The sequence below is a fragment of the Festucalex cinctus genome, chromosome 19 (assembly GCF_051991245.1).
Source record: "Festucalex cinctus isolate MCC-2025b chromosome 19, RoL_Fcin_1.0, whole genome shotgun sequence".
In the NCBI taxonomy this organism is placed as follows: domain Eukaryota; kingdom Metazoa; phylum Chordata; class Actinopteri; order Syngnathiformes; family Syngnathidae; genus Festucalex; species Festucalex cinctus.
The window spans coordinates 18,665,686-18,691,336 of record NC_135429.1 but is presented as its reverse complement, the minus strand read 5'-3'; positions in this window follow the sequence as shown (position 1 = coordinate 18,691,336).

Here is a 25,651-nt window from a genome sequence, read left to right as displayed (position 1 = left end):
AAGTCTGATGCCTGGCTGAAATTTTTCAAAGTCCCATGCTGGCCAGAATTTTTTCTAAGTCTGATGCCTGGCTGAAAATTTTCAAAGTCCCATGCTGGCCAGAATTTTTTCTAAGTCTGATGCCTGGCTGAAAATGTTCAAAGTCCCATGCTGGCCAGAATTTTTTCAAAGTCCCATGCTGGCCAGAATTTTTTCTAAGTCTGATGCCTGGCTGAAAATTTTCAAAGTCCCATGCTGGCCAGAATTTTTTCTAAGTCCCATGCTGGCCAGAATTTTTTCTAAGTCTGATGCCTGGCTGAAAATTTTCAAAGTCCCATGCTGGCCAGAATTTTTTCTAAGTCTGATGCCTGGCTGAAAATTTTCAAAGTCCCATGCTGATCAGATTTTTTTCTAAGTCTGATGCCTGGCTGAAAAATTTCAAAGTCCCATGCTGGCCAGAATTTTTTCTTAGTCTGATGCCTGGCTGAAATATTTCAAAGTCCCATGCTGGCCAGAATTTTTTCAAAGTCCCATGCTGGCCAGAATTTTTTCTAAGTCTGATGCCTGGCTGAAAATTTTCAAAGTCCCATGCTGGCCAGAATTTTTTCTAAGTCTGATGCCTGGCTGAAAATGTTCAAAGTCCCATGCTGGCCAGAATTTTTTCAAAGTCCCATGCTGGCCAGAATTTTTTCTAAGTCTGATGCCTGGCTGAAAATTTTCAAAGTCCCATGCTGGCCAGAATTTTTTCTAAGTCCCATGCTGGCCAGAATTTTTTCTAAGTCTGATGCCTGGCTGAAAATTTTCAAAGTCCCATGCTGGCCAGAATTTTTTCTAAGTCTGATGCCTGGCTGAAATATTTCAAAGTCCTATGCAGGCCAGAATTTTTTCAAAGTCTGATGCCTGGCCAGAATTTTTTCAAAGTCCCATGCTGGCCAGAATTTTTTCAAAGTCCCATGCTGGCCAGAATTTTTTCTAAGTCTGATGCCTGGCTGAAAATTTTCAAAGTCCCATGCTGGCCAGAATTTTTTCTAAGTCTGATGCCTGGCTGAAATTTTTCAAAGTCCCATGCTGGCCAGAATTTTTTCTAAGTCTGACGCCTGGCCAAAAATTTTCAAAGTCCCATGCTGGCCAGAATTTTTTCAAAGTCCCATGCTGGCCAGAATTTTTTTCTAAGTCTGATGCCTGGCTGAAAATTTTCAAAGTCCCATGCTGGCCAGAATTTTTTCTAAGTCTGATGCCTGGCTGAAAATGTTCAAAGTCCCATGCTGGCCAGAATTTTTTCAAAGTCCCATGCTGGCCAGAATTTTTTCTAAGTCTGATGCCTGGCTGAAAATTTTCAAAGTCCCATGCTGGCCAGAATTTTTTCTAAGTCCCATGCTGGCCAGAATTTTTTCTAAGTCTGATGCCTGGCTGAAAATTTTCAAAGTCCCATGCTGGCCAGAATTTTTTCTAAGTCTGATGCCTGGCTGAAAATTTTCAAAGTCCCATGCTGATCAGATTTTTTTCTAAGTCTGATGCCTGGCTGAAAAATTTCAAAGTCCCATGCTGGCCAGAATTTTTTCTTAGTCTGATGCCTGGCTGAAATATTTCAAAGTCCCATGCTGGCCAGAATTTTTTCAAAGTCCCATGCTGGCCAGAATTTTTTCTAAGTCTGATGCCTGGCTGAAAATTTTCAAAGTCCCATGCTGGCCAGAATTTTTTCTAAGTCTGATGCCTGGCTGAAAATGTTCAAAGTCCCATGCTGGCCAGAATTTTTTCAAAGTCCCATGCTGGCCAGAATTTTTTCTAAGTCTGATGCCTGGCTGAAAATTTTCAAAGTCCCATGCTGGCCAGAATTTTTTCTAAGTCCCATGCTGGCCAGAATTTTTTCTAAGTCTGATGCCTGGCTGAAAATTTTCAAAGTCCCATGCTGGCCAGAATTTTTTCTAAGTCTGATGCCTGGCTGAAATATTTCAAAGTCCTATGCAGGCCAGAATTTTTTCAAAGTCTGATGCCTGGCCAGAATTTTTTCAAAGTCCCATGCTGGCCAGAATTTTTTCAAAGTCCCATGCTGGCCAGAATTTTTTCTAAGTCTGATGCCTGGCTGAAAATTTTCAAAGTCCCATGCTGGCCAGAATTTTTTCTAAGTCTGATGCCTGGCTGAAATTTTTCAAAGTCCCATGCTGGCCAGAATTTTTTCTAAGTCTGATGCCTGGCTGAAATTTTTCAAAGTCCCATGCTGGCCAGAATTTTTTCTAAGTCTGATGCCTGGCTGAAAATTTTCAAAGTCCCATGCTGGCCAGAATTTTTTCTAAGTCTGATGCCTGGCTGAAAATTTTAAAAGTCCCATGCTGGCCAGAATTTTTTCTAAGTCTGATGCCTGGCTGAAAATTTTCAAAGTCCCATGCTGGCCAGAATTTTTTCAAAGTCCCATGCTGGCCAGAATTTTTTCTAAGTCTGATGCCTGGCTGAAAATTTTCAAAGTCCCATGCTGGCCAGAATTTTTTCTAAGTCTGACGCCTGGCCGAAAATTTTCAAAGTCCCATGCTGGCCAGAATTTTTTCTAAGTCTGATGCCTGGCTGAAAATGTTCAAAGTCCCTGCTGGCCAGAATTTTTTCTAAGTCCCATGCTGGCCAGAATTTTTCTAAGTCTGATGCCTGGCTGAAAATTTTCAAAGTCCCATGCTGGCCAGAATTTTTTCAAAGTCCCATGCTGGCCAGAATTTTTTCTAAGTCTGATGCCTGGCTGAAATTTTTCAAAGTCCCATGCTGGCCAGAATTTTTTCTAAGTCTGATGCCTGGCTGAAATTTTTCAAAGTCCCATGCTGGCCAGAATTTTTTCTAAGTCTGATGCCTGGCTGAAAATTTTCAAAGTCCCATGCTGGCCAGAATTTTTTCTAAGTCTGATGCCTGGCTGAAAATGTTCAAAGTCCCATGCTGGCCAGAATTTTTTCAAAGTCCCATGCTGGCCAGAATTTTTTCTAAGTCTGATGCCTGGCTGAAAATTTTCAAAGTCCCATGCTGGCCAGAATTTTTTCTAAGTCCCATGCTGGCCAGAATTTTTTCTAAGTCTGATGCCTGGCTGAAAATTTTCAAAGTCCCATGCTGGCCAGAATTTTTTCTAAGTCTGATGCCTGGCTGAAAATTTTCAAAGTCCCATGCTGATCAGATTTTTTTCTAAGTCTGATGCCTGGCTGAAAAATTTCAAAGTCCCATGCTGGCCAGAATTTTTTCTTAGTCTGATGCCTGGCTGAAATATTTCAAAGTCCCATGCTGGCCAGAATTTTTTCAAAGTCCCATGCTGGCCAGAATTTTTTCTAAGTCTGATGCCTGGCTGAAAATTTTCAAAGTCCCATGCTGGCCAGAATTTTTTCTAAGTCTGATGCCTGGCTGAAAATGTTCAAAGTCCCATGCTGGCCAGAATTTTTTCAAAGTCCCATGCTGGCCAGAATTTTTTCTAAGTCTGATGCCTGGCTGAAAATTTTCAAAGTCCCATGCTGGCCAGAATTTTTTCTAAGTCCCATGCTGGCCAGAATTTTTTCTAAGTCTGATGCCTGGCTGAAAATTTTCAAAGTCCCATGCTGGCCAGAATTTTTTCTAAGTCTGATGCCTGGCTGAAATATTTCAAAGTCCTATGCAGGCCAGAATTTTTTCAAAGTCTGATGCCTGGCCAGAATTTTTTCAAAGTCCCATGCTGGCCAGAATTTTTTCAAAGTCCCATGCTGGCCAGAATTTTTTCTAAGTCTGATGCCTGGCTGAAAATTTTCAAAGTCCCATGCTGGCCAGAATTTTTTCTAAGTCTGATGCCTGGCTGAAATTTTTCAAAGTCCCATGCTGGCCAGAATTTTTTCTAAGTCTGATGCCTGGCTGAAATTTTTCAAAGTCCCATGCTGGCCAGAATTTTTTCTAAGTCTGATGCCTGGCTGAAAATTTTCAAAGTCCCATGCTGGCCAGAATTTTTTCTAAGTCTGATGCCTGGCTGAAAATGTTCAAAGTCCCATGCTGGCCAGAATTTTTTCAAAGTCCCATGCTGGCCAGAATTTTTTCTAAGTCTGATGCCTGGCTGAAAATTTTCAAAGTCCCATGCTGGCCAGAATTTTTTCTAAGTCCCATGCTGGCCAGAATTTTTTCTAAGTCTGATGCCTGGCCAGAATTTTTTCAAAGTCCCATGCTGGCTAGAATTTTTTCAAAGTCCCATGCTGGCCAGAATTTTTTCTAAGTCTGATGCCTGGCTGAAAATTTTCAAAGTCCCATGCTGGCCAGAATTTTTTTCTAAGTCTGATGCCTGGCTGAAAATTTTCAAAGTCCCATGCTGGCCAGAATTTTTTCTAAGTCTGATGCCTGGCTGAAAATTTTCAAAGTCCCATGCTGATCAGAATTTTTTCTAAGTCTGATGCCTGGCTGAAAAATTTCAAAGTCCCATGCTGGCCAGAATTTTTTCAAAGTCCCATGCTGACCAGAATTTTTTCAAAGTCCCATGCTGGCCAGAATTTTTTCAAAGTCCCATGCTGGCCAGAATTTTTTCTAAGTCTGATGCCTGGCTGAAAATTTTCAAAGTCCCATGCTGATCAGATTTTTTTCTAAGTCTGATGCCTGGCTGAAAAATTTCAAAGTCCCATGCTGGCCAGAATTTTTTCTTAGTCTGATGCCTGGCTGAAATATTTCAAAGTCCCATGCTGGCCAGAATTTTTTCAAAGTCCCATGCTGGCCAGAATTTTTTCTAAGTCTGATGCCTGGCTGAAAATTTTCAAAGTCCCATGCTGGCCAGAATTTTTCTAAGTCTGATGCCTGGCTGAAAATTTTCAAAGTCCCATGCTGGCCAGAATTTTTTCTAAGTCTGACGCCTGGCCAAAATATTTCAAAGTCCCATGCTGGCCAGAAATTTTTCTAAGTATGACGCCTGGCCGAAAATTTTCAAAGTCCCATGCTGGCCAGACTTTTTTCTAAGTCCCATGCTGGCCAGAATTTTTTCTAAGTCTGACGCCTCTCCGAAAATGTTCAAAGTTCCACACCAATCTTTTCAATAGCCTGGGTTAAAAGGGTTGCAGTACCGCCGGCCACCATCGGGGGGCGCTGCAGATAGGGCACCCGGTTCCCTATCTGGGGGCCTTTCCACCCAAACCGCAAAATGGAGTTGTCACGATTTCAGAAGGGAGCAATTTCAGACGAGGCACCTCCAGGGCTGAACAAGGGAGGCTCACCAGACTTATGTCCGACAAAGAGGAGGGTTGGGGCGGCCTCCTTGGGCAGACGGCCTGCTCTCTGGCCTGGTTGTCAGATTTTTTCAAAGTCTGACGCCTGCCCGAAATATTTCAAAGTCCCACACCATTCATTTCAATAGCCTGGGTCACCAGGCCCGAAAATTTTCAAAGTCCCATGCTGGCCAGAATTTTTTCTAAGTCTGATGCCTGGCTGAAAATTTTCAAAGTCCCATGCTGGCCAGAATTTTTTCAAAGTCCCATGCTGGCCAGAATTTTTTTCTAAGTCTGATGCCTGGCTGAAAATTTTCAAAGTCCCATGCTGGCCAGAATTTTTTCAAAGTCCCATGCTGGCCAGAATTTTTTTCTAAGTCTGATGCCTGGCTGAAAATTTTCAAAGTCCCTTACTGGCCAGAATTTTTTCTAAGTCCCATGCTGGCCAGAATTTTTTCTAAGTCCCATGCTGGCCAGAATTTTTTCTAAGTCTGATGCCTGGCTGAAATATTTCAAAGTCCTATGCAGGCCAGAATTTTTTCTAAGTCTGACGCCTGGCCAAAAATTTTCAAAGTCCCATGCTGGCCAGAATTTTTTCAAAGTCCCATGCTGGCCAGAATTTTTTCTAAGTCTGATGCCTGGCTGAAATATTTCAAAGTCCTATGCAGGCCAGAATTTTTTCTAAGTCTGATGCCTGGCCGAAAATTTTCAAAGTCCCATGCTGGCCAGAATTTTTTCAAAGTCCCATGCTGGCCAGAATTTTTTCTAAGTCTGATGCCTGGCTGAAAATTTTCAAAGTCCCATGCTGGCCAGAATTTTTTCTAAGTCTGACGCCTGGCCGAAAATTTTCAAAGTCCCATACTGGCCAGAATTTTTTCTAAGTCTGATGCCTGGCTGAAAATTTTCAAAGTCCCATGCTAGCCAGAATTTTTTCTAAGTCTGATGCCTGGCTGAAAATTTTCAAAGTCCCATGCTGGCCAGAATTTTTTCTAAGTCTGATGCCTGGCTGAAATATTTCAAAGTCCTATGCAGGCCAAATTTTTTTCTGTCTGACGCCTGGCTGAAAATTTTCAAAGTCCCATGCTGGCCAGAATTTTTTCTGTCTGACGCCTGGCTGAAAATTTTCAAAGTCCCATGCTGGCCAGAATTTTTTCAAAGTCCCATGCTGGCCAGAATTTTTTCTAAGTCTGACGCCTGGCTGAAAATTTTCAAAGTCCCATACTGGCCAGAAATTTTTCTAAGTCTGATGCCTGGCTGAAATATTTCAAAGTCCTATGCAGGCCAAAATTTTTTCTGTCTGACGCCTGGCTGAAAATTTTCAAAGTCCCATGCTGGCCAGAATTTTTTCTAAGTCTGACGCCTGGCCGAAAATTTTCAAAGTCCCATGCTGGCCAGAATTTTTTCTAAGTCTGATGCCTGGCTGAAAATTTTCAAAGTCCCATGCTGGCCAGAATTTTTTCAAAGTCCCATGCTGGCCAGAATTTTTTCTAAGTCTGATGCCTGGCTGAAATATTTCAAAGTCCTATGCAGGCCAGAATTTTTTCTAAGTCTGATGCCTGGCCAGAATTTTTTCAAAGTCCCATGCTGGCCAGAATTTTTTCAAAGTCCCATGCTGGCCAGAATTTTTTCTAAGTCTGACACCTGGCCGAAAATTTTCAAAGTCCCATGCTGGCCAGAATTTTTTCTAAGTCTGATGCCTGGCCGAAAATTTTCAAAGTCCCATACTGGCCAGAATTTTTTCTAAGTCTGATGCCTGGCTGAAATATTTCAAAGTCCTATGCAGGCCAAAAATTTTTCTGTCTGACGCCTGGCTGAAAATTTTCAAAGTCCCATGCTGGCCAGAATTTTTTCTAAGTCTGATGCCTGGCTGAAAATTTTCAAAGTCCGATGCTGGCCAGAATTTTTTCAAAGTCCCATGCTGGCTAGAATTTTTTCAAAGTCCCTGCTGGCCAGAATTTTTTCTAAGTCTGACGCCTGGCCGAAAATCTTCAAAGTCCCATGCTGGCCAAAAATTTTCAAAGTCCCATGCTGGCCAGAATTTTTTTCTAAGTCTGACGCCTGGCCAGAATTTTTTCAAAGTCCCATGCTGGCCAGAATTTTTTCTAAGTCTGATGCCTGGCTGAAAATTTTCAAAGTCCCATGCTGGCCAAAACTTTTTCTAAGTCCCATGCTGGCCAGAATTTTTTCTAAGTCTGATGCCTAGCTGAAATATTTCAAAGTCCTATGCAGGCCAGAATTTTTTCTAAGTCTGATGCCTGGCTGAAAATTTTCAAAGTCCCATGCTGGCCAGAATTTTTTCTAAGTCTGATGCCTGGCTGAAAATGTTCAAAGTCCCTGCTGGCCAGAATTTTTTCTAAGTCTGACGCCTGGCCGAAAATTTTCAAAGTCCCATGCTGGCCAGAATTTTTTCTAAGTCTGATGCCTGGCTGAAATATTTCAAAGTCCTATGCAGGCCAATTTTTTTTCTGTCTGACGCCTGGCCGAAAATTTTCAAAGTCCCATGCTGGCCAGAATTTTTTCTAAGTCTGATGCCTAGCTGAAAATTTTCAAAGTCCCATGCTGGCCAGAATTTTTTCTAAGTCTGATGCCTGGCCAGAATTTTTTCTAAGTCTGATGCCTGGCTGAAATATTTCAAAGTCCCATGCTGGCCAGAATTTTTTCAAAGTCCCATGCTGGCCAGAATTTTTTCTAAGTCTGACGCCTGGCCAAAAATTTTCAAAGTCCCTTACTGGCCAGAATTTTTTCTAAGTCCCATGCTGGCCAGAATTTTTTCTAAGTCCCATGCTGGCCAGAATTTTTTCTAAGTCTGATGCCTGGCTGAAATATTTCAAAGTCCTATGCAGGCCAGAATTTTTTCTAAGTCTGACGCCTGGCCGAAAATTTTCAAAGTCCCATACTGGCCAGAAATCTTTCTAAGTCTGATGCCTGGCTGAAATATTTCAAAGTCCTATGCAGGCCAAAATTTTTTCTGTCTGACGCCTGGCTGAAAATTTTCAAAGTCCCATGCTGGCCAGAATTTTTTCTAAGTCTGACGCCTGGCCGAAAATTTTCAAAGTCCCATGCTGGCCAGAATTTTTTCTAAGTCTGATGCCTGGCTGAAAATTTTCAAAGTCCCATGCTGGCCAGAATTTTTTCAAAGTCCCATGCTGGCCAGAATTTTTTCTAAGTCTGATGCCTGGCTGAAATATTTCAAAGTCCTATGCAGGCCAGAATTTTTTCTAAGTCTGATGCCTGGCCAGAATTTTTTCAAAGTCCCATGCTGGCCAGAATTTTTTCAAAGTCCCATGCTAGCCAGAATTTTTTCTAAGTCTGACGCCTGGCCGAAAATTTTCAAAGTCCCATGCTGGCCAGAATTTTTTCTAAGTCTGATGCCTGGCTGAAAATTTTCAAAGTCCCATGCTGGCCAGAATTTTTTCAAAGTCCCATGCTGGCCAGAATTTTTTCTAAGTCTGACGCCTGGCCGAAAATTTTCAAAGTCCCATACTGGCCAGAATTTTTTCTAAGTCTGATGCCTGGCTGAAATATTTCAAAGTCCTATGCAGGCCAAAAATTTTTTCTAAGTCCCATGCTGGCCAGAATTTTTTCAAAGTCCCATGCTGGCCAGAATTTTTTCTAAGTCTGATGCCTGGCTGAAAATTTTCAGTCACATGCTGGCCAGAATTTTTTCTAAGTCTGATGCCTGGCTGTAAAATGTTCAAAGTCCCATGCTGGCCAGAATTTTTTCAAAGTCCCTGCTGGCCAGAATTTTTTCTAAGTCTGACGCCTGGCTGAAAATCTTCAAAGTCCCATGCTGGCCAGAATTTTTTCTAAGTCTGACGCCTGGCTGAAAATCTTCAAAGTCCCATGCTGGCCAGAATTTTTTCAAAGTCCCATGCTGGCCAGAATTTTTTCTAAGTCTGATGCCTGGCTGAAATATTTCAAAGTCCCATGCTGGCCAGAATTTTTTCAAAGTCCCATGCTGGCCAGAATTTTTTCTAAGTCTGATGCCTGGCCAGAATTTTTTCTAAGTCTGATGCCTGGCTGAAATATTTCAAAGTCCCATGCTGGCCAGAATTTTTTCAAAGTCCCATGCTGGCCAGAATTTTTTCTAAGTCTGACGCCTGGCCAAAAATTTTCAAAGTCCCTTACTGGCCAGAATTTTTTCTAAGTCCCATGCTGGCCAGAATTTTTTCTAAGTCCCATGCTGGCCAGAATTTTTTCTAAGTCTGATGCCTGGCTGAAATATTTCAAAGTCCTATGCAGGCCAGAATTTTTTCTAAGTCTGACGCCTGGCCAAAAATTTTCAAAGTCCCATGCTGGCCAGAATTTTTTCAAAGTCCCATGCTGGCCAGAATTTTTTCTAAGTCTGACGCCTGGCCGAAAATGTTCAAAGTCCCATGCTGGCCAGAATTTTTTCAAAGTCCCATGCTGGTCAGAATTTTTTCTAAGTCTGATGCCTGGCTGAAAATTTTCAAAGTCCCATGCTGGCCAGAATTTTTTTCTAAGTCTGATGCCTGGCTGAAAATTTTCAAAGTCCCATGCTGGCCAGAATATTTTCAAAGTCCCATGCTGGCCAGAATTTTTTCTAAGTCTGACGCCTGGCCAAAAATTTTCAAAGTCCCATGCTGGCCAGAATTTTTTCAAAGTCCCATGCTGGCCAGAATTTTTTCTAAGTCTGACGCCTGGCCAAAAATTTTCAAAGTCCCATGCTGGCCAGAATTTTTTCAAAGTCCCATGCTGGCCAGAATTTTTTCTAAGTCTGACGCCTGGCCGAAAATGTTCAAAGTCCCATGCTGGCCAGATTTTTTTCTAAGTCCCATGCTGGCCAGAATATTTTCAAAGTCCCATGCTGGCCAAAAATTTTCAAAGTCCCATGCTGGCCAGAATTTTTTCAAAGTCCCATGCTGGCCAGAATTTTTTCTAAGTCTGACGCCTGGCCAAAAATTTTCAAAGTCCCATGCTGGCCAGAATTTTTTCAAAGTCCCATGCTGGCCAGAATTTTTTCTAAGTCTGATGCCTGTCTGAAATATTTCGAAGTCCCATGCTGGAAAGAATTTTTTCTAAGTCTGATGCCTAGCTGAAATTTTTCAAAGTCCCATGCTGGCCAGAATTTTTTCTAAGTCTGATGCCTGGCTGAAAATGTTCAAAGTCCCTGCTGGCCAGAATTTTTTCTAAGTCCCATGCTGGCCAGAATTTTTTCTAAGTCTGACGCCTGGCCAAAAATTTTCAAAGTCCCATGCTGGCCAGAATTTTTTCTAAGTCTGACGCCTGGCCAAAAATTTTCAAAGTCCCATGCTGGCCAGAATTTTTTTCTAAGTCTGATGCCTGGCCAAAAATTTTCAAAGTCCCATGCTGGCCAGAATTTTTTCTAAGTCCCATGCTGGCCAGAATTTTTTCTAAGTCTGACGCCTGGCCGAAAATTTTCAAAGTCCCATGCTGGCCAGAATTTTTTCAAAGTCCCATGCTGGCCAGAATTTTTTCTAAGTCTGATGCCTGGCTGAAAATTTTCAAAGTCCCATGCTGGCCAGAATTTTTTCAAAGTCCCATGCTGGCCAGAATTTTTTCTAAGTCTGACGCCTGGCCAAAAATTTTCAAAGTCCCATGCTGGCCAGAATTTTTTCAAAGTCCCATGCTGGCCAGAATTTTTTCTAAGTCTGATGCCTAGCTGAAATTTTTCAAAGTCCCATGCTGGCCAGAATTTTTTCAAAGTCCCATGCTGGCCAGAATTTTTTCTAAGTCTGACGCCTGGCCAAAAATTTTCAAAGTCCCATGCTGGCCAGAATTTTTTCTAAGTCTGATGCCTGGCTGAAAATTTTCAAAGTCCCATGCTGGCCAGAATATTTTCAAAGTCCCATGCTGGCCAGAATTTTTTCTAAGTCTGACGCCTGGCCAAAAATTTTCAAAGTCCCATGCTGGCCAGAATTTTTTTCTAAGTCTGATGCCTGGCTGAAAATTTTCAAAGTCCCATGCTGGCCAGAATTTTTTTCTAAGTCTGATGCCTGGCTGAAAATTTTCAAAGTCCCATGCTGGCCAGAATTTTTTCAAAGTCCCATGCTGGCCAGAATTTTTTCTAAGTCTGATGCCTGGCTGAAAATTTTCAGTCACATGCTGGCCAGAATTTTTTCTAAGTCTGATGCCTGGCTGTAAAATGTTCAAAGTCCCATGCTGGCCAGAATTTTTTCAAAGTCCCTGCTGGCCAGAATTTTTTCTAAGTCTGACGCCTGGCTGAAAATCTTCAAAGTCCCATGCTGGCCAGAATTTTTTCTAAGTCTGATGCCTGGCTGAAAATTTTCAAAGTCCCATGCTGGCCAGAATTTTTTCAAAGTCCCATGCTGGCCAGAATTTTTTCTAAGTCTGATGCCTGGCTGAAATATTTCAAAGTCCCATGCTGGCCAGAATTTTTTCAAAGTCCCATGCTGGCCAGAATTTTTTCTAAGTCTGATGCCTGGCTGAAATATTTCAAAGTCCTATGCAGGCCAAATTTTTTTCTGTCTGACGCCTGGCTGAAAATTTTCAAAGTCCCATGCTGGCCAGAATTTTTTCTAAGTCTGACGCCTGGCCGAAAATTTTCAAAGTCCCATGCTGGCCAGAATTTTTTCTAAGTCTGATGCCTGGCCAGAATTTTTTCTAAGTCTGATGCCTGGCTGAAATATTTCAAAGTCCCATGCTGGCCAGAATTTTTTCAAAGTCCCATGCTGGCCAGAATTTTTTCTAAGTCTGATGCCTGGCTGAAATATTTCAAAGTCCTATGCAGGCCAGAATTTTTTCTAAGTCTGACGCCTGGCCAAAAATTTTCAAAGTCCCATGCTGGCCAGAATTTTTTCAAAGTCCCATGCTGGCCAGAATTTTTTCTAAGTCCCATGCTGGTCAGAATTTTTTCTAAGTCTGATGCCTGGCTGAAAATTTTCAAAGTCCCATGCTGGCCAGAATTTTTTTCTAAGTCTGATGCCTGGCTGAAAATTTTCAAAGTCCCATGCTGGCCAGAATTTTTTCTAAGTCTGATGCCTGGCTGAAAATTTTCAAAGTCCCATGCTGGCCAGAATATTTTCAAAGTCCCATGCTGGCCAGAATTTTTTCTAAGTCTGACGCCTGGCCAAAAATTTTCAAAGTCCCATGCTGGCCAGAATTTTTTCAAAGTCCCATGCTGGCCAGAATTTTTTCTAAGTCCCATGCTGGCCAGAATTTTTTCTAAGTCTGATGCCTGGCTGAAATATTTCAAAGTTCCATGCTGGCCAGAATTTTTTCAAAGTCCCATGCTGGCCAGAATTTTTTCTAAGTCCCATGCTGGCCAGAATTTTTTTCTAAGTCTGATGCCTGGCTGAAAATGTTCAAAGTCCCTGCTGGCCAGAATTTTTTCTAAGTCTGACGCCTGGCCGAAAATTTTCAAAGTCCCATGCTGGCCAGAATTTTTTCTAAGTCTGATGCCTGGCTGAAAATTTTCAAAGTCCCATGCTGACCAGAATTTTTTCAAAGTCCGATGCTGGCCAGAATTTTTTCAAAGTCCCATGCTGGCCAGAATTTTTTCTAAGTCTGATGCCTGGCTGAAAATGTTAAAAGTCCCATGCTGGCCAGAATTTTTTCTAAGTCTGATGCCTGGCTGAAAATTTTCAAAGTCCCATGCTGGCCAGAATTTTTTCTGTCTGATGCCTGGCTGAAAATTTTCAAAGTCCCATGCTGGCCAGAATTTTTTCTAAGTCTGATGCCTGGCTGAAAATTTTCGAAGTCCCATGCTGGCCAGAATTTTTTCTAAGTCTGATGCCTAGCTGAAATATTTCAAAGTCCTATGCAGGCCAGAATTTTTTCTAAGTCTGACGCCTGGCCAAAAATTTTCAAAGTCCCTTACTGGCCGAAAATTTTCAAAGTCCCTTACTGGCCAGAATTTTTTCTAAGTCCCATGCTGGCCAGAATTTTTTCAAAGTCCCATGCTGGCCAGAATTTTTTCTAAGTCTGATGCCTGGCTGAAATATTTCAAAGTCCCATGCTGGCCAGAATTTTTTCTAAGTCTGACGCCTGGCCGAAAATTTTCAAAGTCCCATACTGGCCATAATTTTTTCTAAGTCTGATGCCTGGCTGAAAATTTTCAAAGTCCCATGCTGGCCAGAATTTTTTCTAAGTCTGATGCCTGGCTGAAAATTTTCAAAGTCCCATGCTGGCCAGAATTTTTTCTAAGTCTGATGCCTGGCTGAAATATTTCAAAGTCCTATGCAGGCCAAATTTTTTTCTGTCTGACGCCTGGCTGAAAATTTTCAAAGTCCCATGCTGGCCAGAATTTTTTCTAAGTCTGACGCCTGGCCGAAAATTTTCAAAGTCCCATGCTGGCCAGAATTTATTCAAAGTCTGATGCCTAGCTGAAAATTTTCAAAGTCCCATGCTGGCCAGAATTTTTTCTAAGTCTGATGCCTGGCCAGAATTTTTTCTAAGTCTGATGCCTGGCTGAAATATTTCAAAGTCCCATGCTGGCCAGAATTTTTTCAAAGTCCCATGCTGGCCAGAATTTTTTCTAAGTCTGACGCCTGGCCAAAAATTTTCAAAGTCCCTTACTGGCCAGAATTTTTTCTAAGTCCCATGCTGGCCAGAATTTTTTCTAAGTCCCATGCTGGCCAGAATTTTTTCTAAGTCTGATGCCTGGCTGAAATATTTCAAAGTCCTATGCAGGCCAGAATTTTTTCTAAGTCTGACGCCTGGCCAAAAATTTTCAAAGTCCCATGCTGGCCAGAATTTTTTCAAAGTCCCATGCTGGCCAGAATTTTTTCTAAGTCTGATGCCTGGCTGAAATATTTCAAAGTCCTATGCAGGCCAGAATTTTTTCTAAGTCTGACGCCTGGCCAAAAATTTTCAAAGTCCCATGCTGACCAGAATTTTTTCAAAGTCCCATGCTGGCCAGAATTTTTTCAAAGTCCCATGCTGGCCAGAATTTTTTCTAAGTCTGATGCCTGGCTGAAAAATTTCAAAGTCCCATGCTGATCAGAATTTTTTCTAAGTCTGATGCCTGGCTGAAAAATTTCAAAGTCCCATGCTGGCCAGAATTTTTTCTAAGTCTGATGCCTGGCTGAAATATTTCAAAGTCCCATGCTGGCCAGAATTTTTTCAAAGTCCCATGCTGGCCAGAATTTTTTCTAAGTCTGATGCCTGGCTGAAAATTTTCAAAGTCCCATGCTAGCCAGAATTTTTTCTAAGTCTGATGCCTGGCTGAAAATTTTCAAAGTCCCATGCTGGCCAGAATTTTTTCTAAGTCTGATGCCTGGCTGAAATATTTCAAAGTCCTATGCAGGCCAAATTTTTTTCTGTCTGACACCTGGCTGAAAATTTTCAAAGTCCCATGCTGGCCAGAATTTTTTCTAAGTCTGACGCCTGGCCGAAAATTTTCAAAGTCCCATGCTGGCCAGAATTTTTTCAAAGTCTGATGCCTAGCTGAAAATTTTCAAAGTCCCATGCTGGCCAGAATTTTTTCTAAGTCTGATGCCTGGCTGAAAATTTTCAAAGTCCCATGCTGGCCAGAATTTTTTCTGTCTGACGCCTGGCTGAAAATTTTCAAAGTCCCATGCTGGCCAGAATTTTTTTCTAAGTCTGATGCCTGGCTGAAAATTTTCAAAGTCCCATGCTGGCCAGAATTTTTTCAAAGTCCCATGCTGGCCAGAATTTTTTCTAAGTCTGACGCCTGGCCGAAAATTTTCAAAGTCCCATGCTGGCCAGAATTTTTTCTAAGTCTGATGCCTGGCTGAAAATTTTCAAAGTCCCATGCTGGCCAGAATTTTTTCAAAGTCCCATGCTGGCCAGAATTTTTTCTAAGTCTGATGCCTGGCTGAAATATTTCAAAGTCCTATGCAGGCCAGAATTTTTTCTAAGTCTGATGCCTGGCCAGAATTTTTTCAAAGTCCCATGCTGGCCAGAATTTTTTCAAAGTCCCATGCTGGCCAGAATTTTTTCTAAGTCTGACGCCTGGCCGAAAATTTTCAAAGTCCCATGCTGGCCAGAATTTTTTCTAAGTCTGATGCCTGGCTGAAAATTTTCAAAGTCCCATGCTGGCCAGAATTTTTTCAAAGTCCCATGCTGGCCAGAATTTTTTCTAAGTCTGACGCCTGGCCGAAAATTTTCAAAGTCCCATACTGGCCAGAATTTTTTCTAAGTCTGATGCCTGGCTGAAATATTTCAAAGTCCTATGCAGGCCAAAAATTTTTCTGTCTGACGCCTGGCTGAAAATTTTCAAAGTCCCATGCTGGCCAGAATTTTTTCTAAGTCCCATGCTGGCTAGAATTTTTTCAAAGTCCCTGCTGGCCAGAATTTTTTCTAAGTCTGACGCCTGGCCGAAAATCTTCAAAGTCCCATGCTGGCCAAAAATTTTCAAAGTCCCATGCTGGCCAGAATTTTTTTCTAAGTCTGACGCCTGGCCAGAATTTTTTCAAAGTCCCATGCTGGCCAGAATTTTTTCTAAGTCTGATGCCTGGCTGAAAATTTTCAAAGTCCCATGCTGGCCAGAACTTTTTCTAAGTCTGACGCCTGGCCGAAAATTTTCAAAGTCCCTTACTGGCCAGAATTTTTTCTAAGTCCCATGCTGGCCAGAATTTTTTCTAAGTCTGATGCCTAGCTGAAATATTTCAAAGTCCTATGCAGGCCAGAATTTTTTCTAAGTCTGATGCCTGGCTGAAAATTTTCAAAGTCCCATGCTGGCCAGAATTTTTTCTAAGTCTGATGCCTGGCTGAAAATGTTCAAAGTCCCTGCTGGCCAGAATTTTTTCTAAGTCTGACGCCTGGCCGAAAATTTTCAAAGTCCCATGCTGGCCAGAATTTTTTCTAAGTCTGATGCCTGGCTGAAATATTTCAAAGTCCCTTGCTGGCCAGAATTTTTTCAAAGTCCCATGCTGGCCAGAATTTTTTCAAAGTCCCATGCTGGCCAGAATTTTTTCTAAGTCTGATGCCTAGCTGAAAATTTTCAAAGTCCCATGCTGGCCAGAATTTTTTCAAAGTCCCATGCTGGCCAGAATTTTTTCTAAGTCTGATGCCTGGCTGAAAATTTTCAGTCACATGCTGGCCAGAATTTTTTCTAAGTCTGATGCCTGGCTGTAAAATGTTCAAAGTCCCATGCTGGCCAGAATTTTTTCAAAGTCCCTGCTGGCCAGAATTTTTTCTAAGTCTGACGCCTGGCTGAAAATCTTCAAAGTCCCATGCTGGCCAAAAATTTTCAAAGTCCCATGCTGGCCAGAATTTTTTTCTAAGTCTGACGCCTGGCCAGAATTTTTTCAAAGTCCCATGCTGGCCAGAATTTTTTCTAAGTCTGATGCCTGGCTGAAATATTTCAAAGTCCTATGCAGGCCAGAATTTTTTCTAAGTCTGACGCCTGGCCGAAAATTTTCAAAGTCCCATGCTGGCCAGAATTTTTTCTAAGTCCCATGCTGGCCAGAATTTTTTCTAAGTCTGATGCCTGGCTGAAAATTTTCAAAGTCCCATGCTGGCCAGAATTTTTTCTAAGTCTGATGCCTGGCTGAAAATTTTCAAAGTCCCATGCTGGCCAGAATTTTTTCTGTCTGACGCCTGGCTGAAAATTTTCAAAGTCCCATGCTGGCCAGAATTTTTTTCTAAGTCTGATGCCTGGCTGAAAATTTTCAAAGTCCCATGCTGGCCAGAATTTTTTCAAAGTCCCATGCTGGCCAGAATTTTTTCTAAGTCTGACGCCTGGCCAAAAATTTTCAAAGTCCCATGCAGGCCAGAATTTTTTCTAAGTCCCATGCTGGCCAGAATTTTTTCTAAGTCTGATGCCTACCTGAAATATTTCAAAGTCCCATGCTGATCAGAATTTTTTCTAAGTCTGATGCCTGGCTGAAAATTTTCAAAGTCCCATGATGGCCAGAATTTTTTCTAAGTCTGATGCCTGGCTGAAAATTTTCAAAGTCCCATGCTGGCCAGAATTTTTTCAAAGTCCCATGCTGGCCAGAATTTTTTCTAAGTCTGATGCCTGGCTGAAAATTTTCAAAGTCCCATGCTGGCCAGAATTTTTTCTAAGTCTGACGCCTGGCCGAAAATTTTCAAAGTCCCATGCTGGCCAGAATTTTTTCTAAGTCTGATGCCTGGCTGAAAATGTTCAAAGTCCCTGCTGGCCAGAATTTTTTCTAAGTCCCATGCTGGCCAGAATTTTTCTAAGTGATGCCTGGCTGAAAATTTTCAAAGTCCCATGCTGGCCAGAATTTTTTCAAAGTCCCATGCTGGCCAGAATTTTTTCTAAGTCTGATGCCTGGCTGAAATTTTTCAAAGTCCCATGCTGGCCAGAATTTTTTCTAAGTCTGATGCCTGGCTGAAATTTTTCAAAGTCCCATGCTGGCCAGAATTTTTTCTAAGTCTGATGCCTGGCTGAAAATTTTCAAAGTCCCATGCTGGCCAGAATTTTTTCAAAGTCCCATGCTGGCCAGAATTTTTTCTAAGTCTGATGCCTGGCTGAAAATTTTCAAAGTCCCATGCTGGCCAGAATTTTTTCAAAGTCCCATGCTGGCCAGAATTTTTTCTAAGTCTGACGCCTACCTGAAATATTTCAAAGTCCCATGCTGGCCAGAATTTTTTTCTAAGTCTGATGCCTGGCTGAAATATTTCAAAGTCCCATGCTGGCCAGAATTTTTTCTAAGTCCCATGCTGGCCAGAATTTTTTCTAAGTCCCATGCTGGCAAGAATTTTTTCTAAGTCCCATACTGGCCAGAATTTTTTCTAAGTCTGATGCCTGGCTGAAAATTTTCAAAGTCCCATGCTGGCCAGAATTTTTTCAAAGTCCCATGCTGGCCAGAATTTTTTCTAAGTCTTACGCCTGGCTGAAAATTTTCAAAGTCCCATGCTGGCCAGAATTTTTTCCAAGTCTGATGCCTGGCTGAAAATTTTCAAAGTCCCATGCAGGCCAGAATTTTTTCTAAGTCTGACGCCTGGCCGAAAATTTTCAAAGTCCCATGCTGGCCAGAATTTTTTCTAAGTCTGACGCCTGGCCGAAAATTTTCAAAGTCCCATGCTGGCCAGAATTTTTTCTAAGTCTGATGCCTGGCTGAAAATGTTCAAAGTCCCTGCTGGCCAGAATTTTTTCTAAGTCCCATGCTGGCCAGAATTTTTCTAAGTCTGATGCCTGGCTGAAAATTTTCAAAGTCCCATGCTGGCCAGAATTTTTTCAAAGTCCCATGCTGGCCAGAATTTTTTCTAAGTCTGATGCCTGGCTGAAATTTTTCAAAGTCCCATGCTGGCCAGAATTTTTTCTAAGTCTGATGCCTGGCTGAAATTTTTCAAAGTCCCATGCTGGCCAGAATTTTTTCTAAGTCTGATGCCTGGCTGAAAATTTTCAAAGTCCCATGCTGGCCAGAATTTTTTCTAAGTCTGATGCCTGGCTGAAAATGTTCAAAGTCCCATGCTGGCCAGAATTTTTTCAAAGTCCCATGCTGGCCAGAATTTTTTCTAAGTCTGATGCCTGGCTGAAAATTTTCAAAGTCCCATGCTGGCCAGAATTTTTTCTAAGTCCCATGCTGGCCAGAATTTTTTCTAAGTCTGATGCCTGGCTGAAAATTTTCAAAGTCCCATGCTGGCCAGAATTTTTTCTAAGTCTGATGCCTGGCTGAAATATTTCAAAGTCCTATGCAGGCCAGAATTTTTTCAAAGTCTGATGCCTGGCTGAAAATTTTCAAAGTCCCATGCTGGCCAGAATTTTTTCTAAGTCTGATGCCTGGCTGAAATATTTCAAAGTCCTATGCAGGCCAGAATTTTTTCAAAGTCTGATGCCTGGCCAGAATTTTTTCAAAGTCCCATGCTGGCCAGAATTTTTTCAAAGTCCCATGCTGGCCAGAATTTTTTCTAAGTCTGATGCCTGGCTGAAAATTTTCAAAGTCCCATGCTGGCCAGAATTTTTTCTAAGTCTGATGCCTGGCTGAAATTTTTCAAAGTCCCATGCTGGCCAGAATTTTTTCTAAGTCTGATGCCTGGCTGAAATTTTTCAAAGTCCCATGCTGGCCAGAATTTTTTCTAAGTCTGATGCCTGGCTGAAAATTTTCAAAGTCCCATGCTGGCCAGAATTTTTTCTAAGTCTGATGCCTGGCTGAAAATGTTCAAAGTCCCATGCTGGCCAGAATTTTTTCAAAGTCCCATGCTGGCCAGAATTTTTTCTAAGTCTGATGCCTGGCTGAAAATTTTCAAAGTCCCATGCTGGCCAGAATTTTTTCTAAGTCCCATGCTGGCCAGAATTTTTTCAAAGTCCCATGCTGGCCAGAATTTTTTCTAAGTCTGATGCCTGGCTGAAAATTTTCAAAGTCCCATGCTGGCCAGAATTTTTTCAAAGTCCCATGCTGGCCAGAATTTTTCAAAGTCCTATGCTGGCCAGAATTTTTTCTAAGTCTGACGCCTACCTGAAATATTTCAAAGTCCCATGCTGGCCAGAATTTTTTCTAAGTCTGACGCCTGGCCGAAAATTTTCAAAGTCCCATGCTGGCCAGAATTTTTTCTAAGTCTGACGCCTGGCCGAAAATTTTCAAAGTCCCATGCTGGCCAGAATTTTTTATAAGTCTGATGCCTGGCTGAAAATTTTCAAAGTCCCATGCTGGCCAGAATTTTTTCTAAGTCCCATGCTGGCCAGAATTTTTTCTAAGTCCCATGCTGGCAAGAATTTTTTCTAAGTCTGATGCCTGGCTGAAAATTTTCAAAGTCCCATGCTGGCCAGAATTTTTTCTAAGTCTGATGCCTGGCTGAAAATTTTCAAAGTCCAATGCTGGCCAGAATTTTTTCTAAGTCTGATGCCTACCTGAAATATTTCAAAGTCCCATGCTGATCAGAATTTTTTCTAAGTCTGATGTCTGGCTGAAAATTTTCAAAGTCCCATGCTGGCCAGAATTTTTTCCAAGTCTGATGCCTGGCTGAAAATTTTCAGTCCCATGCAGGCCAGAATTTTTTCTAAGTCTGACGCCTGGCCGAAAATTTTCAAAGTCCCATGCTGGCCAGAATTTTTTCTAAGTCTGATGCCTGGCTGAAAATGTTCAAAGTCCCATGCTGGCCAGAATTTTTTCTAAGTCTGATGCCTGGCTGAAAATTTTCAAAGTCCCATGCTGGCCAGAATTTTTTCAAAGTCCCATGCTGGCCAGAATTTTTTCTAAGTCTGATGCCTGGCTGAAAATTTTCAAAGTCCCATGCTGGCCAGAATTTTTTCAAAGTCCCATGCTGGCCAGAATTTTTCAAAGTCCTATGCTGGCCAGAATTTTTTCTAAGTCTGACGCCTACCTGAAATATTTCAAAGTCCCATGCTGGCCAGAATTTTTTTCTAAGTCTGATGCCTGGCTGAAATATTTCAAAGTCCCATGCTGGCCAGAATTTTTTCTAAGTCTGATGCCTGGCTGAAAATTTTCAAAGTCCCATGCTGGCCAGAATTTTTTCAAAGTCCCATGCTGGCCAGAATTTTTTCTAAGTCTGATGCCTGGCTGAAAATTTTCAAAGTCCCATGCTGGCCAGAATTTTTTCTAAGTCTGATGCCTGGCTGAAAATTTTCAAAGTCCCATGCTGGCCAGAATTTTTTCAAAGTCCCATGCTGGCCAGAATTTTTTCTAAGTCTGATGCCTGGCTGAAAATTTTCAAAGTCCCATGCTGGCCAGAATTTTTTCAAAGTCCCATGCTGGCCAGAATTTTTCAAAGTCCTATGCTGGCCAGAATTTTTTCTAAGTCTGACGCCTACCTGAAATATTTCAAAGTCCCATGCTGGCCAGAATTTTTTTCTAAGTCTGATGCCTGGCTGAAATATTTCAAAGTCCCATGCTGGCCAGAATTTTTTCTAAGTCTGATGCCTGGCTGAAAATTTTCAAAGTCCCATGCTGGCCAGAATTTTTCAAAGTCTGATGCCTGGCTGAAAATTTTCAAAGTCCCATGCTGGCCAGAATTTTTTCAAAGTCCCATGCTGGCCAGAATTTTTTCTAAGTCTGACGCCTGGCCAAAAATTTTCAAAGTCCCATGCAGGCCAGAATTTTTTCTAAGTCCCATGCTGGCCAGAATTTTTTCTAAGTCTGATGCCTACCTGAAATATTTCAAAGTCCCATGCTGATCAGAATTTTTTCTAAGTCTGATGCCTGGCTGAAAATTTTCAAAGTCCCATGCTGGCCAGAATTTTTTCTAAGTCTGATGCCTGGCTGAAAATTTTCAAAGTCCCATGCTGGCCAGAATTTTTTCAAAGTCCCATGCTGGCCAGAATTTTTTCTAAGTCTGATGCCTGGCTGAAAATTTTCAAAGTCCCATGCTGGCCAGAATTTTTTCTAAGTCTGACGCCTGGCCGAAAATTTTCAAAGTCCCATGCTGGCCAGAATTTTTTCTAAGTCTGATGCCTGGCTGAAAATGTTCAAAGTCCCTGCTGGCCAGAATTTTTTCTAAGTCCCATGCTGGCCAGAATTTTTCTAAGTCTGATGCCTGGCTGAAAATTTTCAAAGTCCCATGCTGGCCAGAATTTTTTCAAAGTCCCATGCTGGCCAGAATTTTTTCTAAGTCTGATGCCTGGCTGAAATTTTTCAAAGTCCCATGCTGGCCAGAATTTTTTCTAAGTCTGATGCCTGGCTGAAATTTTTCAAAGTCCCATGCTGGCCAGAATTTTTTCTAAGTCTGATGCCTGGCTGAAAATTTTCAAAGTCCCATGCTGGCCAGAATTTTTTCTAAGTCTGATGCCTGGCTGAAAATGTTCAAAGTCCCATGCTGGCCAGAATTTTTTCAAAGTCCCATGCTGGCCAGAATTTTTTCTAAGTCTGATGCCTGGCTGAAAATTTTCAAAGTCCCATGCTGACCAGAATTTTTTCAAAGTCCGATGCTGGCCAGAATTTTTTCAAAGTCCCATGCTGGCCAGAATTTTTTCTAAGTCCCATGCTGGCCAGAATTTTTTCTAAGTCTGATGCCTGGCTGAAAATTTTCAAAGTCCCATGCTGGCCAGAATTTTTTCTAAGTCTGATGCCTGGCTGAAATATTTCAAAGTCCTATGCAGGCCAGAATTTTTTCAAAGTCTGATGCCTGGCCAGAATTTTTTCAAAGTCCCATGCTGGCCAGAATTTTTTCAAAGTCCCATGCTGGCCAGAATTTTTTCTAAGTCTGATGCCTGGCTGAAAATTTTCAAAGTCCCATGCTGGCCAGAATTTTTTCTAAGTCTGATGCCTGGCTGAAATTTTTCAAAGTCCCATGCTGGCCAGAATTTTTTCTAAGTCTGATGCCTGGCTGAAATTTTTCAAAGTCCCATGCTGGCCAGAATTTTTTCTAAGTCTGATGCCTGGCTGAAAATTTTCAAAGTCCCATGCTGGCCAGAATTTTTTCTAAGTCTGATGCCTGGCTGAAAATGTTCAAAGTCCCATGCTGGCCAGAATTTTTTCAAAGTCCCATGCTGGCCAGAATTTTTTCTAAGTCTGATGCCTGGCTGAAAATTTTCAAAGTCCCATGCTGGCCAGAATTTTTTCTAAGTCCCATGCTGGCCAGAATTTTTTCTAAGTCTGATGCCTGGCCAGAATTTTTTCAAAGTCCCATGCTGGCTAGAATTTTTTCAAAGTCCCATGCTGGCCAGAATTTTTTCTAAGTCTGATGCCTGGCTGAAAATTTTCAAAGTCCCATGCTGGCCAGAATTTTTTTCTAAGTCTGATGCCTGGCTGAAAATTTTCAAAGTCCCATGCTGGCCAGAATTTTTTCTAAGTCTGATGCCTGGCTGAAATATTTCAAAGTCCTATGCAGGCCAAAATTTTTTCTAAGTCTGACGCCTGGCCGAAAATTTTCAAAGTCCCATGCTGACCAGAATTTTTTCAAAGTCCCATGCTGGCCAGAATTTTTTCTAAGTCTGATGCCTGGCTGAAAATTTTCAAAGTCCCATGCTGATCAGAATTTTTTCTAAGTCTGATGCCTGGCTGAAAAATTTCAAAGTCCCATGCTGGCCAGAATTTTTTCAAAGTCCCATGCTGACCAGAATTTTTTCAAAGTCCCATGCTGGCCAGAATTTTTTCAAAGTCCCATGCTGGCCAGAATTTTTTCTAAGTCTGATGCCTGGCTGAAAATTTTCAAAGTCCCATGCTGATCAGATTTTTTTCTAAGTCTGATGCCTGGCTGAAAAATTTCAAAGTCCCATGCTGGCCAGAATTTTTTCTTAGTCTGATGCCTGGCTGAAATATTTCAAAGTCCCATGCTGGCCAGAATTTTTTCAAAGTCCCATGCTGGCCAGAATTTTTTCTAAGTCTGATGCCTGGCTGAAAATTTTCAAAGTCCCATGCTGGCCAGAATTTTTCTAAGTCTGATGCCTGGCTGAAAATTTTCAAAGTCCCATGCTGGCCAGAATTTTTTCTAAGTCTGACGCCTGGCCAAAATATTTCAAAGTCCCATGCTGGCCAGAAATTTTTCTAAGTATGACGCCTGGCCGAAAATTTACAAAGTCCCATGCTGGCCAGACTTTTTTCTAAGTCCCATGCTGGCCAGAATTTTTTCTAAGTCTGACGCCTCTCCGAAAATGTTCAAAGTTCCACACCAATCTTTTCAATAGCCTGGGTTAAAAGGGTTGCAGTACCGCCGGCCACCATCGGGGGGCGCTGCAGATAGGGCACCCGGTTCCCTATCTGGGGGCCTTTCCACCCAAACCGCAAAATGGAGTTGTCACGATTTCAGAAGGGAGCAATTTCAGACGAGGCACCTCCAGGGCTGAACAAGGGAGGCTCACCAGACTTATGTCCGACAAAGAGGAGGGTTGGGGCGGCCTCCTTGGGCAGAAGGCCTGCTCTCTGGCCTGGTTGTCAGATTTTTTCAAAGTCTGACGCCTGCCCGAAATATTTCAAAGTCCCACACCATTCATTTCAATAGCCTGGGTCACCAGGCCCGAAAATTTTCAAAGTCCCATGCTGGCCAGAATTTTTTCAAAGTCCCATGCTGGCCAGAATTTTTTCTAAGTCTGATGCCTGGCTGAAAATTTTCAAAGTCCCATGCTGGCCAGAATTTTTTCTAAGTCCCATGCTGGCCAGAATTTTTTCAAAGTCCCATGCTGGCCAGAATTTTTTCTAAGTCTGATGCCTGGCTGAAAATTTTCAAAGTCCCATGCTGGCCAGAATTTTTTCAAAGTCCCATGCTGGCCAGAATTTTTCAAAGTCCTATGCTGGCCAGAATTTTTTCTAAGTCTGACGCCTACCTGAAATATTTCAAAGTCCCATGCTGGCCAGAATTTTTTCTAAGTCTGACGCCTGGCCGAAAATTTTCAAAGTCCCATGCTGGCCAGAATTTTTTATAAGTCTGATGCCTGGCTGAAAATTTTCAAAGTCCCATGCTGGCCAGAATTTTTTCTAAGTCTGACGCCTGGCCGAAAATTTTCAAAGTCCCATGCTGGCCAGAATTTTTTATAAGTCTGATGCCTGGCTGAAAATTTTCAAAGTCCCATGCTGGCCAGAATTTTTTCTAAGTCCCATGCTGGCCAGAATTTTTTCTAAGTCCCATGCTGGCAAGAATTTTTTCTAAGTCTGATGCCTGGCTGAAAATTTTCAAAGTCCCATGCTGGCCAGAATTTTTTCTAAGTCTGATGCCTGGCTGAAAATTTTCAAAGTCCAATGCTGGCCAGAATTTTTTCTAAGTCTGATGCCTACCTGAAATATTTCAAAGTCCCATGCTGATCAGAATTTTTTCTAAGTCTGATGTCTGGCTGAAAATTTTCAAAGTCCCATGCTGGCCAGAATTTTTTCCAAGTCTGATGCCTGGCTGAAAATTTTCAGTCCCATGCAGGCCAGAATTTTTTCTAAGTCTGACGCCTGGCCGAAAATTTTCAAAGTCCCATGCTGGCCAGAATTTTTTCTAAGTCTGATGCCTGGCTGAAAATTTTCAAAGTCCCATGCTGGCCAGAATTTTTTCTAAGTCTGATGCCTGGCTGAAAATTTTCAAAGTCCCATGCTGGCCAGAATTTTTTCAAAGTCCCATGCTGGCCAGAATTTTTTCTAAGTCTGATGCCTGGCTGAAAATTTTCAAAGTCCCATGCTGGCCAGAATTTTTTCAAAGTCCCATGCTGGCCAGAATTTTTCAAAGTCCTATGCTGGCCAGAATTTTTTCTAAGTCTGACGCCTACCTGAAATATTTCAAAGTCCCATGCTGGCCAGAATTTTTTTCTAAGTCTGATGCCTGGCTGAAATATTTCAAAGTCCCATGCTGGCCAGAATTTTTTCTAAGTCTGATGCCTGGCTGAAAATTTTCAAAGTCCCATGCTGGCCAGAATTTTTTCAAAGTCCCATGCTGGCCAGAATTTTTTCTAAGTCTGATGCCTGGCTGAAAATTTTCAAAGTCCCATGCTGGCCAGAATTTTTTCTAAGTCTGATGCCTGGCTGAAAATTTTCAAAGTCCCATGCTGGCCAGAATTTTTTCAAAGTCCCATGCTGGCCAGAATTTTTTCTAAGTCTGATGCCTGGCTGAAAATTTTCAAAGTCCCATGCTGGCCAGAATTTTTTCAAAGTCCCATGCTGGCCAGAATTTTTCAAAGTCCTATGCTGGCCAGAATTTTTTCTAAGTCTGACGCCTACCTGAAATATTTCAAAGTCCCATGCTGGCCAGAATTT